The sequence below is a fragment of the Octodon degus genome, unplaced genomic scaffold, assembly GCF_000260255.1.
Source record: "Octodon degus isolate 3935 unplaced genomic scaffold, OctDeg1.0 scaffold00028, whole genome shotgun sequence".
NCBI classification, from domain to species: Eukaryota; Metazoa; Chordata; class Mammalia; order Rodentia; family Octodontidae; genus Octodon; species Octodon degus.
In genome coordinates this window covers 4,091,521-4,099,091 of record NW_004524604.1, presented here as the reverse complement: position 1 = coordinate 4,099,091, position 7,571 = coordinate 4,091,521, and the positions used below count along the sequence as shown (strand labels likewise).

The window sequence follows — 7,571 nt, the reverse complement described above, 5'->3', positions numbered from 1 at the left end:
ATAACTTAAATCAATGTAGTATATGTACAAATTATTGAATTTCTTTTTCTTTTTTTTTGTATTTTAGAGAAGGGTCTACAGGGTGTTCAGGGTCTCACTTCTAGATCCTACTCAGAGTGATCCACCTGTTTCCAGCCTCCCAAGAGCTGGGATTACAGGTGCGCACCACCACACCCAGTCCCAATCGCTGTCTCAGCATGTCCCTGGGGATTGAACCCCCTGTCCCTATGCCTGCTTGTAGGCACTTTAACCCACTGAGCTATTTGGCTGGCCCTTTGAATTTCTTTATTAAAGCGATATACTTTTTTTTAATGAACTTGGTTGCTACAGAGTCTCACCATGCAGCTCTGACTCATAGTGATCCTCCTGTTTTCAGCCTCCCCAGCACTAGGATTTTAGGCATAGGCTTCCATGCCCTGACTCTGTGGCTGGCTTAGTCCACTCTGGGTGTGGGGCTGACATGGCATGTGGTGCCAGGGATCAAACCAGAGTCCCTGCGCTTGCCTAAGCTTGCCTAAGCAGGTGCTTTAGTCCCCTGAGCTGTCTTGCTGGCCCCTAATATGCTTTTTAATCTACTTGAAATCCCTTACCATGTAAATATATAAAATGACTAAAAAGCTAGAGAAATGATGAAAATATTACTTTCATGTGATAATGTTGGTAAAAATTAGTTTCATGATACCTTCAGAAAATATATGAAATTCTTTACACTTAGGTATACAGATGAGGATTCAAGCTGCATTCATTTGAAACTACACAACTTGAAAAAAGGTAATTTGCAACAGAGACTACAATAGTGATATGAATTTCACAGGAAATTAAAACAAGTTAATATCCTTAGGAGCTTAGTCCTGAGCTGGGATGTACTTCAGTGTCACGGCACCTGTTTGCATGCATGAGGACCTGGGTTCAATCTCCAGCACTACACGCACAGAGCACCACACACACACACACACACACACACACACACACTCACACACACACATTAATTAGCTGACATTTCCTCAGTTTTTTCTGTGCCCTACATAGATGTGCATGTTACTTTGTATATGTGGTCAATGACTTTTAACTAAGTATACAACTAGAATAAGTACATAGTAAGATTTTATATATTTCTGAATCAAGAAACTATTCACACTATAGATTCCATTCTGGCCTGTGAAACTAAACTGTGATTTCATTGTGACATAGAGTTCTTTTTCAAGATCAAAGAGCTATATGTACTAATGCCCTCTTTCTGTGTTAATAGAAATTAGAAAAGAGGAAGAGCGTTAGGGATGAGAAGGGCTCATTGTCCTACAATTAGCTGAAGTAAATTCATGCTACCTAGCCATAACTTACCGCAAGTATACAAGTGTACACGTTTAAAGAGAATAGCCTCATGTCTCACACACAGAGAGAGAGAGAGAGAGAGAGAGAGAGAGAGAGAGAGAGAGAGAGAGAGAGTACTGTGCAAAGAATGAACTCTGATAATTCCACAAGACATATCAAGTAGATTCATGACATTGTGTCAGAGAGCGAAATGATTGTTCTTTGCTCAGAAAGTGCATGTACATGGCTCAGATTCTCTTTAAACTTCTACATAATTTGGTCAAGATAGGTGGAAGTTAAAGGAGCTTCACATCCATTTCATCCCTCCAAATGACAAAATTAATACATTTTGAGTTAAAGGTAATAACTATTATTGAAGTTGATTATTTTCATATGGGGGGAAACACAGGTATGGGGTAGAGGGTGTAGCTCAGTGGTAGTGCATGTGTGAGGCCCTGGGCTCCATCTCCTGAAACATGGAGAGAGACCAAACAAGGGGGGCACTGCATTATGGGATGGAAAAACCTTTTAAAGATCAACAGACTTGATGCCTCGTAGCCAATCCAGATGTGATGTCATCTAATTGTTACAAATCACGTGAAGCCATATTCTTCCTTCATTTCCATGATTATTCTATATCTCCACTTCTTTTCTTCCTCTAAATGTACCATTTACATCCTGAATGTCCCTAACATGGCCACTGTCCTCCTTACATTGCTTGTTTTTACTGTTAAGTGGGTTAAAATGTGAAGAATCCCCATCCAGCAACTGTCACAGTGCCTCTACGTCTTTCCGCCTGACCAGCCAGATCAGCCACATCAACCCCTGCAATCAGTGGGGTGGCAAATGGCACAGCCAGATTGCCCTCACACCCTGGATTATAGGCTTCCTGCTTGTAGAGAAGGTTTCTGTCTTTCTTACAACTGTTTTCCCAGAGCCCAAAAAAACCCACTACATGTTAGTAGGTGTTCAATAAATGTTTATTAAATGGATGAATGAACCTCTCTACAGAAATCACGCTTAGCCCAGGAGAACTTGGCCCGTGGAAAAAGGATTGGGGAAGCCTAAGATTCTTGGCCTGTGACTGTACATCCTTCCACCTGAGGTGTGCAAACTGGCGATGTCTCCTGCAGTTACTTAAAGGCATGTTAATTGAAAGTATAATAAACATATAGTTACTGTTCTGTAGGGGTCTACAAATGTTTTTCTACTAACAAAGGCTTCTCATTCTCAAAACCCTGAAAACAGCACTGCACTGGCCAACACAACCACTGTCCCTTCACCAGCTTGTTCATGGACATTCGTCAGTGTTTTTGCTCACCTTGGCATCTTACCTACAAAGCCTTTCCTTCCCCTCCTCTTCCCACCCAAACATCCAATTGCCTTCCCTTTCAAGATCCAAACATATCATCTACACTGGAGTCAGTGCATCTCTAGATAAGACCTGGCAAGGACACTATTGTGACTCCCTGGGGCTGGGGCTAGGAAGGACAAAGTACCAGGAGGAAAAGGAGGTATCTAAGGACTCTGCTGGTGGAGTCCCCTCCAGCCTGCCTGCCTGCCGCTCTGCTGGCCCAGAGCCCTCTATGGACTGGGGGCTGGGACAAGAAGGCCTCTAATAGAAGCCTCTGCTGGCAAGGCGCATCCACTCTGCATGCCCCCTAGTACAACATGCTCACTCCCGACCCTGCTATTTTTCACATCATACCAGGAGATAGGGTAACTGTGCATTTTCTTAGGGCTTCCTGGCCCAAACTTAACCATGCCTGGCAGACTCAGTGCCCACTAAAAGACGCTGTTGAGTTTGGGCTCCCAAAAGATCTTGAGTCAGTTCCCAGGAAAGTGGCTTCCCTGGAAGGGGTCCCCAGGAACCCAGGAAGGAAAGTGAAAGAGGCAGTCAGGGAAGGGAAGTCAGGGTACAGGGTGTGTCACTAAGCAAGTTAACATCAAAATTGAAGCTTACACAAGCTAGAACCTAGGAAGCCACTGTCTACCCAAAGGGAAAGGGGAGCTGCGAATTAAACACCAACCACAAGAATCAAGATTGAACTGTCCCCTAGGATAAGAGCTGGAGAGTAATTCTTCTGCAGGCTGGGAGGGGCTTTCAGGCAAGGACATACAGAGGATAGCAGTAAAGGCATCCATAATGAGCCTGGGAAGGTAGTTCATTGGGAGAATGATCACCTAGCGTATAGGAGACCCTAGGCTCCATCCACAGTGCCAATACATAAATACAAAAGAGCAGACAGGCTAAGTGGCACTGAGGCTTAATAGGTATGTGGGAGGCTCTGGCCACACTGCTGTAGTGTACGTAACAGTATGAGAAAATATGTGCAGGAGAGTATAAGGAATATAAGTCAGAAATTGATCTAGTTGAGATAAAACCAAAACTTACATGTGACAAGTAAGACCTTAAGCAAAAATTTTAAAGATACAATATCCAAGAAAAATAGTTTATACATAATTATTGTCGTGAATGTGTAAGGTTCCTTCCTCTGGTTCAAAAGAGAAGTGGGTGGAAGTAAATGTTTTATTGCTCAGGCGCAGGAGGGCTGTCGGGCAGAAACTGGAGACTCTGGAGATGAGGATGAGGTTGGAGCTTTTATCGGACTGAACTCGGGGTGGAGCTTACACGGGGTCGTAACAGGCGCGGATTGGGGGAGGTTCAACACACGCCAAAATCAAGGGGAGCTTCACGGTTAATCCAGGTAGGAAAAGGGAAGTCAGTCTAGGAGCGGCTGGTGGTTGGTTTTGGGATCCCCGCTACGTGCCGACTCACCTCGGTGATGACCCAGAGACCTCTGCATGGGCGCAGAGCCATCAGAATGTGCAACGAATTACTGCCAATCAAACATAAAAACAACTCTCCAGAGAGAGTAAAGGACATGAACACGTAAAGAATTAGAGCCAAGTCTCAAAAGAGTAGACCAAATAAATGTTCAATAAACGTACAGAATGTTCGAGCAGTGCAGTTAAAATAAAACACCAGGTCTTGACATGTGCCTGTAATCCCAGCGCTCTGGGAGGCTGAGGAAGGACAATCACAAATTTAAGCCCATCCTGGAAAAGGAAAAATCAGGGGAGTATAGCTTAGTGTGAAGACCCTGGGTTCAATCGCTGGTAAGAGGGGGAAAAGAAAAAGGATTTCTTAGCTACCAAATTGACTCTAAAAGTTTAAGTGTAGGGAATATTGGCAGATGTATGGCCAAAGAAGTACGCAGGTGTCTCCGTTATTTTTCTCTGGTTGCTGAGAGGAAATACCCAACACCCAAAGTTAAAGGAGGAAATGTTTATTTAGCAAAAACAACAAGAGCAAAAAGAGAACAGGCCTTCTCCTTTCTTACCGTGTAAGCAGGCTACTCAGCCCTGGATGCATGTAGCACTCACACCATCTCTGTGCCCTCCTCCTGCACAGGCTCAGGATGGTTAGAAGTGAGGACCCAGGCCCCCTGCTGGGTCACTTAGCTAAACTTCTAAACTTCTAAAGTTGATACAATTTGTACAACATCCTAGAGTGCTAGGGGTAGATCCTCTACCCTCTGGGATGTACAACTGCTGAGTTACTTAGTTAAGCTTCTAGACTTACTAGTTAACACAGTGTATCAACCATAGGAGCAAGAAAAAGACCCTTTTCTTGTAATGCCCTTTCAGAGTGTGAAAGTCATACACATACACACTCTGTGGCCAGGGATTCTACTTCACAGTGTGTCTAGTCCAGGAATACTGTGCCCAGGAATATTTCAAATGATACAGACAGGCCTAAAAAAGAGATGGATTAAATATGGAATAACAGGTTGCTATTAAAAAGAATAAACTAGATAGATATGTAATAGAGTGGTAGATTCCCGAGATGTATGGCAGCATGTGAAAAAGCAACTGCATTTAGTGTTATGCTATGTGTATGAAACATACTCACACATGATGCGTCCCTGCTCCAGTTTACAAGAGGTACCAATCAATGATTTCTGCAAGTCCGATTACACATACAACACAGTTTAAATCATATCCAGAAGGGACCACTCGCCCACACCGTTCTGAGAAAAACAGAATTAAGACTGGTACTTATTTCTGTTAAGTTTCAATTTGGAGAGAGGATCAGTGTTTGGGCGTTATGTGTATAGTCTCTTGAATGTGACATACTATTCAACTTGGCCTGGATGCTGTGTGACTTGAAGGGTCCTTCAGAGCAGGCGGACAGCTCGGTGCCTCGCCTGGAGGCCAGCTCCAGAAGGCGCACCTACAGGCTCTGGCAAATGTCTGCTAAAGTGCACGGACGAAGGTGACAGAGAAGGGGTTGGAGCTAGACCATGAAGAGCTGCCTTTCCAAGTTCAAGAACTTGAAGTCCGCTTGGCAGGAAAAGTCAATTCGATGAGGGTATCTTTAAGCCAGTTTCTGCGGCTCCACGTGGAATATCGCATCTCGGTCTTATGCTGTTCCATAACCAGAAGATGGAGCTCCAAACATCTTAGCTGTTTCCCCCTTTTTCTGTTTTGCAGGAGTCTTGGCAGAAGGTGCCATTCTGCTTCCTTAGTTCTAGATCTTTCCATTTCCCATTTAAACCCTCTGTTGTCATGTAGTTTTCAGATTATCAAACGCCAACTCATAACAGTAGAAGACAAGGGGGACTAGTGGAGAACGCAGAGCCTGCGTTTCCACCTTTGGGGACCTCTTGTTTGAGGAGCAGCTCACTCTGATTTGGCCAGTTTACCCTGCCTTTCTCTCCACCTATGGTAAGAAGAGAAGGAAAGAAAGCTTATTTTCACTTCTACTCTTTCATATTTTGAAGTCTATGACTTGTACCCTTATAATTATTTTAAAATCTTGGGCTCGCGCGCCCTACGAGACCTTGGAAGGCGCGCCAGATCTCGGCAGCGCGACTGAGTAGCCTGAGAGGGTCTCAGGGCAGTGGCCCTCGGGCTTAAGGGATTCCCGCCTAACAGTGACGACTGTGCCCAAGGGCCCTGAGTGTGTGGAGGATGAGGCTGCGAGGCCACGCCCAGGAAAATACAAAGAGAATGAAAGAAGTAGATAATCTTGAAAGTATAAAAGAATAATGGGTTTGTGAAACAGGATCTAACAATCAGCCATTTAATGATAATTGACAAAGGAATTGTGACTATTTTGTTGACAATCTTTTTGAGGAAGCTCAGAAGGTTGGAGCCAAATGCTTATCCCCTACTGAACAGAAGAAACAGGTAGATGTAAATATACAATTGTGGAAAAATGGATTTACAGTCAATGATGATTTCAGAAGTTATTCTGATGGTGCGAGTCAACAGTTTCTAAACTCCATCAAAAAGGGGGAGTTACCTTCAGAATTACAGGGAATTTTTGATAAAGAGGAGGTGGATGTTAAAGTTGAAGAAAAGAAAAATGAAGTTTGTGTGCCCACAAAGCTGCATTCCAGCCATTCTCAGGGCAGGGGCACAGACTGGGAAGTGCAACACCAAAAATTGTTTCTAAAACAAAGACTATTGAAGTTGAAAGTAAAAATAATCTGTCTACTGTTTCACTGAATAACTTGGAGCCCATCACTAATATACAGATATGGCTAGCCAATGGGAAAAGGATCATCCAGAAATTTAATGTTTCTCATAGGGTAAGTCATATCAAAGACTTCATTGAGAAACACCACGGGGCTGAGAGTGCCCCGCCCTTCTCCCTGGCAACAGTGCTGCCCTTCCTCGGATCGCTGGATGAGACACTTACTCTGGAAGAAGCAGATTTGCGGAACTCCGTCATCATTCAGAGACTCAGATGCACGGCCGAGCCTTTTCGAGAACATTTGTAGTGCTGGTTCTGAGAGACTGGAAGCTGCACAAGTGTGGTGACTGGGAATAGATGTGCAGAAGTAGGAGAAAGGAGAAGTCAGGTGTGCTGCACTTTGGTTCTAGTGATATTTTTTTTTTCCAATAAGGAAATTTTTAATAATTACAAGTTAGGAAAGTCATGGATGACTGGAAGCTATATTTGTTACTTTTTTCCTAAGGGCTACTCAGAAAGAAAAATATACTTATTTTCAAAATACCAATTATTCAATATAAAATAAATGTCTTTTAGTATCAATATGGATGAGGCATGGTGGCACAGGCCTGTAATCCCAGCACTCAGGGGGCTGAGGCAGGAGGATCACTGTGAGTTCAAGGCCAACCTTGGCTGCATAGTGAGTTCAGGGATAGCTACATAGTGACACCCTGTCTCAAACAAAAGATGGTATAAATTAATAAAAATGTTCACAGCATTAGTTACTCAAATATTT

At 43.5% G+C, this 7,571-nt stretch overlaps 1 pseudogene; it reads left to right on the top strand.

Moving 5' to 3' along the window:
* Positions 1-6,327: 6,327 nt before the first annotated feature.
* Positions 6,328-7,241, top strand: LOC101569314 (annotated as a pseudogene).
* Positions 7,242-7,571: the final 330 nt, after the last annotated feature.